The sequence below is a fragment of the Sinocyclocheilus anshuiensis genome, unplaced genomic scaffold (genome assembly GCF_001515605.1).
Source record: "Sinocyclocheilus anshuiensis isolate Anshui unplaced genomic scaffold, SAMN03320099.WGS_v1.1 scaffold1036, whole genome shotgun sequence".
Taxonomy (NCBI): domain Eukaryota; kingdom Metazoa; phylum Chordata; class Actinopteri; order Cypriniformes; family Cyprinidae; genus Sinocyclocheilus; species Sinocyclocheilus anshuiensis.
In genome coordinates, this window is record NW_015550226.1 from 362,182 (window position 1) to 374,147 (window position 11,966).

At 35.4% G+C, this 11,966-nt stretch overlaps 1 protein-coding gene across 1 annotated transcript in view; it reads left to right on the forward strand.

Annotated features, from left to right (window-relative positions):
• The first annotated feature begins 9,977 nt into the window (after positions 1-9,977).
• LOC107660999 (zinc finger protein 407-like) overlaps positions 9,978-11,966 on the forward strand; it is an 80,133-nt gene continuing 78,144 nt past the window's right edge. Inside the window, exon 1 of the mRNA XM_016450437.1 lies at positions 9,978-10,074. The gene's annotated coding sequence lies outside the window, so the exon portion shown is untranslated. The remainder of the gene's footprint in view (positions 10,075-11,966) is intronic.

Genomic DNA, 11,966 nt, shown 5'->3' on the forward strand with positions numbered 1-11,966 from the left:
GCAACTGGACAACCTTGGAATTTGTTGTCGTGATTATTCATATAATGAGGTTTGGCCCATACAAATTACGGGAGTTTTACCGGAAGCGAATGTAGCAAACATATAAAATACGCCCAGTGTGATTTTTTGTTTTTTTATAGAAAGATTAAAAAAACGGGAGAAATACGGGAAAATATTTAAATGGGATGATAGCGGGATATACTGGTAAAATACGGGAGAATCCCAGGAAAAACGGGAGGGTTGACAGGTATATCCTTGCAAAGAAAAAAATAATACAACAAAATATATCCTCCTGAGACCCTGTGACCTCATATGAGGACATTATATTTTGGTGTATTTCTCTGAGACTATACATGCAATGTTACTATACATGTTTTAAGTCTGGATGTCCTGTACAGAGCACATTCAGGGCTTTTCAGAGATACTAAATGTTTGGATGTTTCACCATGACCACTCCCTCTACTTGGTCTTAAAAAATGTCTGATATTAATTTGAGCTCCCCCTAGCTCCCCCGTAGTTTGCACCCTGGACGTGATGATTCATATAATGAGGTGTGTGCCATACAAATTACAGTGTTTTACCAGAGCCAATTGTAGCAAACACATCAAATATGCCCAGTATGATTTTTTTATAGAAACATTAAAATTACGGGAGAAATATGGGAAAATATTTAAACGGAATGATAGCAGGATAGAATGGTAAAATACGGGAGAATCCCAGGAAAAACGGGAGGGTTGACAGGTATGTAAACATAAATGAGTGGAGTGTGACCGTAGAACTGTTGTCCTGTTTCTGTTGTTCCACCTCTACTGCCATCTGCTGTTTGTATGTGAACAGCTCCTCCTGCACCTGCTGAGTGCTGCTGAGCTGCTTCACCATCTCTGTATTCTGACACAGAAAATCATGACCATTAACAATGACAATAACCATATGGCAAAGACATTTCACCATCTTAAGTTTAGATACTTTTTTCTGCAGAACTCCTTGTGGCAACATATTTTGGGAATATTCCTCACATTAGGCCATAACAGAAATTTCATTCATGTCTTTTTATTTTATTTTTTAATTGAGTCCCGATGTTCTCTACCGAGGCCATAGCATAACTTATGAATGAAATATCATTTAAAATTTTTTTTACATTTTTTTTAATGCTCTAAACAATGTAAAGACATGAAAAAAACTATTTGTTTCCTAAAAATCTTTTCTCGGGTCTTAAGAGGATATTATTCTCACAATTGTTCCTAGAACCGAGATCCAAAGGAATTTTCTAGGTGTGTGCGGTGAACAAAAGCCTCATTACGATCATTCTATTCTTCCGAGAGTGAAGACCAGTAAACTGTGTAAATTAATGTCAAGTACTAAACATTTTGTTGTTATGACCTATCCCACTACCTGGGTAGATGTGATGGGCAATAACGCTGTTAGAAAACATGGATATCAGCATGCAAAAATTATTAACAGGTTTAGTTGATGCCTGTCTCCTCTCTTCAAGCAGTTCTGTGGACTGTGAGGTTTTTAGTAATGCATTTGTATGTTTCTCGTAGTTCAGGTACTGGCAGATATTAACAAAGGAGCTCTGCAAGACAAGCTGACTCAGACAGACTGTGTATTCATGTATGAACTAAATAATAAACAGATGGTAGTCACAGCAAGTTTAATGACAAAAGAGCCAAAATTAAATGATAGTTCATTAGCAAGAAGATGCAATTTGCAGGTCAAATTGTAATGGTAACCTTTCACTGTGCAAATTGAAAATTAACCTTTGGGGCACTGAATCATTCACAGCTGAGGCTGCCTGCACTACAAAGCCAAAATTTCTTTGCAATTATTTTACAATGTGAAAGAGGGAGGTATCTCATAATGATGACAAATAATCATAATTATTGTCACAGAGCAATCTGTGAGTTCTCTCACTGCCTTACCAAAAAATCATATAAGAGAGAGAGAAAGACAGAAAAAGGAAGATAAAAATGGCTGAGCTGTTAATTTTGTAATGAATAACCCTGTATAAATGCATGTTTACAAAGTGTTGGTTTGATTGAAGAGTATTGAGCCTTGTCATATGCTGTCAGTAAAATAAGTGTCCTATTGTGACAAAAATAGTACTTTATCATTTGATCTTTCACACAACTATTATAACACCAGGTAATTAGTGTTGTTTAAGAGGCTTTACTATTGGCTTTACTAATTCTAATTATGTCTGCATTGCCATCTGCAAATGCAGTAAGAGCACTGCTTCATATTTAGTCATATTATATCCACTTAAGCATAAAAAGCGTATGTGACAGAACACTGGCAACAAACTATGTTAATTTCAGTTCCAAGAAAGCAGAAACAGAATTAAATAATCTTAGCAAATATTAGCAAACCAAGCAACCTTAGCAACCTAGTATAAATGACCCATTATGATTAAAAATTTGGTTACACTTTATTTTAAGGTGTCCTTGTTACAATGTAATTATACATTTAAATACTGAGTAATATTAATTAACTACATGGCCAGCAAACACAGAACGTTCCCCTAACGTTTGTTTTGGTTATTTTTTTGGGAACCAAATACTAACGTTAGGGGAATGTTCTGTATTTGGTGGTTATTATCAGTGGTGGAAATGGCCAAAATTCACTGGGGGGGAATCTAGCTTGGAAAGGGTTTGGGGGGGCGGTGTATAATAATGGTAATTTTAGATGACCTTTCGTATGTATTTATTTTATATATTATCTATAATAACATTAAACATATTTCATATTTTCTCTACACCTTCTTGGATATTAAGGCACCTGCAATTCTGGCCAAATTAAAGATATGTCGTGTGTGAATTTGCACATGTTATAATGTAAGCATCATTAATGACCCCTTGTGTTTAATAATAAAAAAAAAGAATGATTAGTGAAATGAAAGAATGATTTAATAAAAAATCTGAATGATTAGTAATTGTCTCTAATTGGCCTGTTTATCTAAGCCCTCAAAATGCTTATTATTTAGAGGTACAGTATTGCGTGATTTGTAGATTATATTTAATAGTTTACACTTTGCATAAATGTTTGCAATTCGTTTTTAAAAGGCAATATTACATTCTTAAGGACTCTATGCTTATGTTTCTTTTCAGGAGCACTTGTGCTCCTACTTTAAAAAAAATAAAAATAGGAACACCTTCTGATCAATGACAGAAATTAACCTTCCTATTAAAAGGCGATATTTGACTCCTTAAAGGTTTTTAAAATAAATAAATTAAAAAAGCCTTTGTAATGCCTCTAACTTTATTAAATGCATGCCATCTTTTGTGCCTAAAAATTTAGACATAAACTTTTAGCAAAAAATGTAATTAAAAAATAAATTCAATTAAAATAATAACATGCAATTAGGAAGAATAAGTTACTAGTCAAATGAAATCAGCATCAACAATTCATCTTTGCACGGCACAGAAGAGCACAAATGTGGCATTACAGGCTTTTTGACAAGACTCAGAGGTGACATTAATGCATTTCATAATAACAATGTTATGAAATTCATGTTTTAAATATAAAGTTTTGAATATAGAAGTATTAAACAATTTAATTACTCAATTTATACTTGAAATTTATCAAATGAAACTGAAACCGCCAGTAGGTGGCAGCAAGTCCCTGTCTTTGTCACTGAATCATTCATTCAATCGATTTGTTCAAACAGCTGATTCATTTAGGAATGAAGCAAGTAACTTTTTATATGAATGGGTCATTGAATCACTGACTCACTAGATTCGTTCAAAAACGCAGATTCATTCATAAACGAAACACCGCAGTGTTTGCTTGGACATGCGCAGCGGATCAGCTGTGACTTTGTTTGGAACTATTTTCGTTGATGAAATAGAGCACAATCAGACAACATGTTCCCTGAAATGTAAGTCACTTAATATTAACTTTTGTTTAAAATCAAAAATCTATAAAATTGTCATATAAATTCAATTTCACATTTGCAAACTCCCTTTATAATCATTAAAAGATGTCACTCGTCTTAGTTCATCGTGATCTTACAAACTGTCCATTTTAATGAACGAAGCTATCTAAACTGCATAATGAATCTATTATTTACATTGTCTCTACAATTCGTTTGTTATAATGAATGACAAAAACTGCAGTCTGCTTTCACGATCTGTGCTGTGAGGAGCAGGACGCGCAGCGATAGAGAAGCATTTCTATTGGCTGCAGTCTGCAGGTATTAAATGGCAAAAGACGGCATTGCGCAGCGAACAATAAACACAGCGCTAAGTTTATATGCAGAACTGCGATCGCTTTCGTAGTCTTTTGAATGGATAAAATATAGGAATCACTTTAATTTCCAAATAAACCTAACAAGTTGGAAATGAAACACCATCCCCCCTCGAAATTCACTCCCCGGTAGCCCTGAGCATGGCCGTACCCAGGCTTTAAAAATTAGTGAGGTCCGGGTGTGTGAGCACGTGCAGCGATAGAGAAGCATTTCCATTGGCTGCAGTCTGCAGGTATTATGGCCAATCACAAAAGACGGCATTGCACAGCGAACCATAGACACAAATATATCGCGCTAGGTTTATATGCAGAACTGGCATCGCTTTCGTAGTCTTTTGAATGGATAAAATATAGAAATCACCCTAATTTCCAAATAAACCTAACCAGTTGGAAATGAAATGCCATCCCCCCTCAAAATTCACTCCCCGGACTCCGTTATTAAATAAGCCAAATAAAATGACTATAATAACCTAAAAATAACTTACAGAAAACATTCCCTAATGGTTATTTTTTTGCAACCATAAAATAACGTTCCCAGAACACTGCCGGGTGGTTGTTTTTAAAATAACCTAATAATAACCTATACAGAATGTTCCCTAATGGTTATTCTCAGGTCATTTTTATAACCCTGTAAACAGGGCCGGATTTACCTCTTTTCGTGACATAGGCAAAACTAATATTTGGGCCCCCCTTCCCTATTAATATAATAGGCCTAATATTACCACCCAAGCAAACAAAAATATTTCTTTATCAGTGGAAACCGTTACAGTGTTTTCAATCGCAATAAGCGCTTGCGTTAAGTCAATAAAAATCGAATGTAGTTCTTAATTTCTTTGAGAACTGAGAAAGACCATTCCATTAATAGGCGCGGCAACATGGCCACATAACCACTTCGGGAGTGCATTATTTCTCTAATAATTTTAACGGCCTGGAGTCACAATCACACAACAGTTGTTCAGATGATTTGTTTCAAGACATTTGACATGTTTCCATCCTGAAATTTTCGTGTGTGTTGAACTAACTAATTTTTTACGCACATCATCCCAAACCTTCCGTTGCAAATTCCAAAACGTCATTTTAGAGCTAATAACAGAGGCTTGAGCCATTGATATAAATTCCAAAACGTCATTTTAGAGCTAATAACAGATGCTTGAGCCATTGATATGCAGGCTAACGCAGTTATTAGAGAGAGAGAGCGAAAGAGAGAGAGATTAAGTGCGTGTGAATACTTGTGTCTGTGCGCGTCGCTCAGCAGTGTTCAGCAGCAGCGTCTACTAATAGCGTATCTTTAAGTTGAACTGCTTCAAGAACCTCGCTACTGAGAAATGTCATGTAGCTTTTCAGCTGCAAAACTATTTTATTGATACATTCGCGGGGAAGCCACAGCTCTGACAACAAGTTTCTGTCCGCGTCTCCACATGTGTGCGCGAGTGCGTGTCTGTAATGTGTGCGTCTGTGAGAGAGAACGGAAGGAAGAAAGCGTGATTTCCTTACATAAAAAGTTGAAGACATGGAAATAGTTTGTCATGTTTACCCTATTGTTTGTTATATTTATTTGCTCAATGTATGTTGGGGTTTTGGTTCTTATACTGTTGTAGATATCCCATAGTATAACAAAAATATTATATATCTCTTCATTATGTTTCAGCTCCCCCCGGACGAGCAAGCAGAGGCACATGCCTAGAATGCCTATGCATAAATCTGGCCCTGCCTGTAAAACTATCTTTCCAATGAAAACGTTGCAGATGTTGGGAACGTTATTTTATGGTTGCAAAAAAATAACCTAAAAATAACCATTACGTTCTGTATAAGTTATATTTAGGTTGTTTTAAAAATTACCACTCTGCAACGTTCTGGGAACGTTATTTTATGGCTGCAAAAATAACCTAAAAATAACCATTAGGGAATGTTCTCTAAAAAATACAAAATTAAATATAAATAAATAAATAAAATAAAAAGTAACCTAAAAATAACCATTATTCGTAATATTATTATATATTATTATATATTTTTTTATATATTTAATATATTATTATATTAATGTTCTCTATAAATAATTTTTTGGTTACTTTAAAAACAACCACCAGGCAACATTCTGGGAGCGTTATTTTATGGTTGCTAAAAATAAACATTAAGGAACGTTCTCTATAATTAATTTTTTAGGTTATTTAATAATAATAACCACCATGCAACGTCCTGGGAACGTTATTTTATGGTTACAAAAAAATATAACCTAAAAAGAACGTTACCCTAATGTTAGTATTTGGTTCCCCCCCAAAAAATAACCAAACAGGAACCAAAAACTAATGTTAGGGGAACGTTCTGTGTTTGCTGGGAGATTGACATACAACATAAAAACAACAACCAAGGAAAATTTAGCAAATTTGTATCATCTATTCACCATCATGTCATTCCAAGCCCGAATGACTGTCTTTTGTGAAATACAAAAGATGGCATTTAGATAGTTAGTTAGTTACATAGTTAGTTAATTTGTTTGTTTGTTTGTTAGCCAGTCTGTAAATATATGTTTGGAGTGTTATGAGGGTGAGAAAAAGACACCATTCCTCTTTGAGTGAACTATTCTTTTGAGTGAACTATTCTTTTGAAGTCCCCCTGAAATCAAAACTGAAGTTTCTGGCTGTTAGAATAAATATTGGTCATATGAACATAGCAATGGTCATATTAGGCAGGCATAATGCTTAGAATTGCACAATAGCAGGGTAAATTGGCAAGACTTTGCACAGATATGAGACTGAACATGGTATAAATACACTGGAGGCTGATAACGTGAAATGGATCTAATAAAAAGTTAAATCCAATAAGAAATGCCAACTTGTTCCTTGCGTACAAAAAAAATAATACAACAAAATATATTAGATATGATGGACAATAACACTGTTAGAAGACATGGGTATCGGCATGCAAAAATTATTAACAGGTTTAGTAGATGCCTGTCTCCTCTCTTCATGCAGTGCTGTGGACTTTGGTGAGGTTTCTAGGAATGCAAAACTGAAGTTTCTGGCTGTTAGAATAAATATTTTAGCCTTAAATGGTCATGGAACCCTGTCGTTACAATTTTCCATTTCAATAAGGCAAGAGGCAGAAAGTCTTTTGAAAATGTAATGAATAGTTTTGAATAGTTACCACAGTTTTGAAAAATGCTACTAAAGTGGGCGTGGTAAGCTGTGGAGTAGAGGGGAAGAGGGGAAAACCAGACAACACAACAGTGTCTTTGTATTAAGACATTTTTATTTTGCTGTTATTGAGTTAAAAGCATCAGAACTTCCTAAAAACACACTCTGCAATTCAATATTACACACAGCACAGTGAACATTTTGTATGCTCACATACATTACACAAGCACACACACATCCTGTGGTAGCTATGATTTAATGCAACTCACATCTTATCCAACTCACACACACTAAAGATGTAAAAAAAAAAAAAAAAAAACATTAAAGAACATCCATGGTATATAATGGTATATACCCAGCTAACAATTTTTGGTTCCCAGAACATTAGTTTTTGGTTCCCAGAACGTTATTTTTTAAGGTTTGTTTTTTGGTTAGCCAGGAAAGTTTTCTTAACATTCCCAGAACGTTAGTTTTTGGTTTGTAGAACGTTAATATAATGTTTCCCTAAGCTCTTTGCTCCAATATGATCACCCCGCTCTATGTCAGTAATCATCCAGCACACTCACGGCCCAGTGTAGTATAAGCGGCATTTTTATCTATTGTTTAATTAATACAAATAATCTGAGCACATCAACTATCATATGTACGATTAAATAAAATTAAATCTGTCCATTACGGGGAACCCAGATTTTACATTTCTTCAGCACCAAATAAAAATGATATCAACACAATGTATGGTTTATAAAATATGACATTTATTCACATATATAAAAAAAGAATAAAAATTATTTGACTTAAAGTAGGATATCAGTACCAAGCTATTGTTTTTTTGTTCCCCAGAATTATTTTTACATTACATTAAAGTACTGAAAACTATGACGGCGTTTTAGTGCCACGTTAAAAAAATCTAAGATTACGAGATTAAAGTCGTAATATTTCGAGAATAAAGTCGAACTTACGAGAATAAAGTCGAAATATTTCGAGAATAAAGTCAAAATATTACGAGAATAAAGTCGAAATAGCCTACTACAAGAATAATTTGAAATATTATGAGAATAAAGTCGAAATGTTTTGAGAATAAAGTCGAAATGTTTCGAGAATTTAAATCGTAGAAATTAAAGTTATAATATTTTGAGAGTATAGCCTTTAATGCGCATGCAAATGGCCCATATTGAGAGCACCAGGAGAAGTTGCCAGGTTACCGGAATTGATTTTAATATTGTTGTGTCCGAGCGACCGCATCATCTTACTGGGATGAGGAAGAGTCAATTTTAAGGACTCGCGGAAACAGCTTAATATCAAGAATATGATATTTATTAACAGACTGAACAGGGACAACTTAACATCAGCTCACACACCCAATCGACATTCCTTTGGGGGGGCGCTGTAGCTCTCTTATTTAACCCTTTTTTAATACACTACAAATATATGTGGGATTATTAGCAGAAATCATACCATGTGTCATACTCGCGGGGACAGTATGCTTGGAAATAATATTTAATGTCTTCCATTGTATTCATTTTTTGTAGTGTGCCAGCCACCCAATAGCAATAAGCTTTGTGCTTTTGGTAGGCCTACTTTTAATATAAGTCTCAGCTTTCAAAATCAGTTTAATAGTGAAACACAAATTATGTGTTTTACGTTACGATAATGATCAGATCGCTGTATTTATGTGAACCAATTCATTAAATTATACTGCCCAGCTAACAATTTTTGGTTCCCAGAACGTTCCCGGAACGTTCCCAAGAACATTCCCTGTTGGTTAGCCAGGAAAATGTTCTTAACATAAATAGAACATTCCCTTTAGGTTAGGGGAACGTTCTGGAAACCTTCTGGGAACGTTCCCAGAACGTTGCGGGATCGTTCCCAGAACGTTCTCGGTAGGTTACGGGAATGTCCCCTTAACCTAAAGGATACGTTCTGTTTACGTTCCGAGAACGTTCCCAGAAAGTTCTCTGAAGGTCCCCAGAACGTTCTCCTAACCTCTTTACTCCGATACCGGACTGCTGTACGGCATGGAAGACGGATGGATATGGACCTCAATAATTAGTACTACAAACCATGTCTTGTTTTAAACTATTGATTAATCATTAAAGATAATCAGAGCACATTTAACCATCATAAGGAGCATTAAATGAGATTGACAGGGAACGTTCTGGGAACGTTCTCTCTAGGTTATGAAAAAATCTCAAAAATAACCTACAGGGAACGTTCCGGGAACATTCTGTTTGGGTTATAAAAATAAAACCTAAAAATAACCTGCAGGGAATGTTCCCAGAACGTTCTTACTTGATTCCCAAAAAATAACCAAATGGGAACGTTAGGGGAACGTTCTGTGTTTGTTGGGTGTTTTCTTTGTGAAAATTCCAAAATTCCAAATTTGTGAAAATTCCACCACCTACTCCGCAAAAACGTCTGTGGCGTCCAAACTTTTATTCCTCACAAGTTGCCTATTTAATTAATAAAACGTTCTAAGAGTTGAAGTGGGCTCCAACTCGTTAACATTAGTTATATTGTTTACATTTCTGAGGTAGCCTGTAGGCTATAACATGTAATTGAGTTTCCCATCTCCCTTAATAAGAAGATCTCTGGCTGCGCTCAATTCTCGTGTGACGTAACAGCTAGCAGACTACGGTGTGCCGTTTGTGACCAAGAGCAGAACGCGCGAAGTGAGAGAATACGACCAACATTTCAGGTAATGACGTTCAAATATAACTGTTATTGACAACCTGAACTCAGATCTGATATTTAGAAGCGTGAAATATGCATGTTAACGATGTTTTTGCTGCTTAGTAGAGCGTAATTTGAAGGATTTGTAAGTCACGTATAATGCGCTTTTGGGGCCTCTGTGCCGCCGTCGTTTCCAGTACTCAAGCGAAAACCCGCCTTTCCTCTGTTTCAATTGGTCGAATGCTAGAAACTAGCCTTTCGACTGGACGAAAACAACGCCAGCAAAATAAAGAGTCACGGTAATAGGAAGTAAAAAGTAAACTGTTTCGTGTCAGAGAAAAACATGAACATAGCCAAAAGGACGATTTAAAGTTTAATATTACTGATTAAAGTTTCCCCACCATCTTCTCGAAACGAACTGTTTAGGCCAGACAAAACGCGTACAAGTGAAACTCAATTTTGCTGTTCAATTGCTATAAATATATTTCATTATGAATTACAATGGTTACTTATTAAAAGGTTTATAAATAGATTAAAGAGACATTGTAACTGGATTAAAATACCGCACTGAACACATACAATATCTAAAAGTTTATTTCACATTTTAGTGTTTTATTCAAAAACACATTTTCATTCATTTTAAGTCTTGCATTCCAAACTTCAATCTCTTATGTTCATTCTCGCATATGATCAGAGTTATTGATCTGTCAGAATGCCATGAAGTTAACTGTTTATTTACATCATCTATTTGTATGAAGTTGGCAAGAATAATACAAGCACTACTTCAGTCCAATGATGACTGTGTTTTACAGTCATTTAATATCATTAAAGATACACAGAATTCAACTGGGTAATACGAGCTGCTCATTTCATACTTAATCTTATGTGTCATGTGTAATTATTTTACACATGACACTGACTTTAACATTATACACAAAAAAGCATCAATTTTGACCAGAGGTCAAAGAGGTCAAATCTGTGCCTAACGAATACACAATACTTTAAGTTTGTTTTGTAACTATTCATTCATCCTTTTATTCATTCATTCGTTCGTTCATTCATTCATGCAAACTCACACAAAACGACTCTCAAACGGCTCATGAGTACTAAATTATTTTTTCACTGCTTATTGCATGTAAATGGTCAAATACACTCAAAATTATGTCAAAATCCATCTTGGAAAGTATTAATGTAAACACAGTTGGTTATATCTTAAGGCTTATGGTTCTCAATTCCAATCCTTGGGACCCAATGCTCTGCACATTTTGTAGCCTATAGCCCTATTCGCACGGGATTAGTATTATCTGCGGACCTTGTGTGATTTTGAAATTACCCCCCCACATCTGAATTTCTTGTGGTGCATTCGCACGGGATAAGCGAAGCCTGTGATTTTACTCGAATTTACTGACTTGTCTTCCGGATACCCGGATGTCAAGGCTTTGAGAGTCCCGTTCTATGGTCCAGATGGATTAAAAAAAAAAAGGTCACCAGGTAATACTAATCCTGTGCGAATAGGGCTTATGTCTCTAATCTGACACACTCAGTTCAGTTCATGGAACTCTCCTAATGAGCTGATGATCTGAATCAGGTGTGTTAAAAAAGGGAGACATTCAAAATGTGCAGAACAGGGTGTCCCCCGGACTGGAATTGAGAACCACTGTCTTATGTAAATGTGAACAGTTGAGAAAGAAAACAGCTTGGCAGTAGGGCTGGGCGATATGACGATATTATCGTATATCGACGATGTCTTGTAATTATCGCGATGTCGATGTCAGCAGTCAGGTAACAGACAATTATCGACATTATCGGAAAAAAATTTCAAATGATAAACCTAGTAAGTAGCAAAAAATAGTTTCCATAGTCACCATACATGTCTTTTTGCATGCAAGAATGAAATAATCTAGTAGGAAGGTTGTG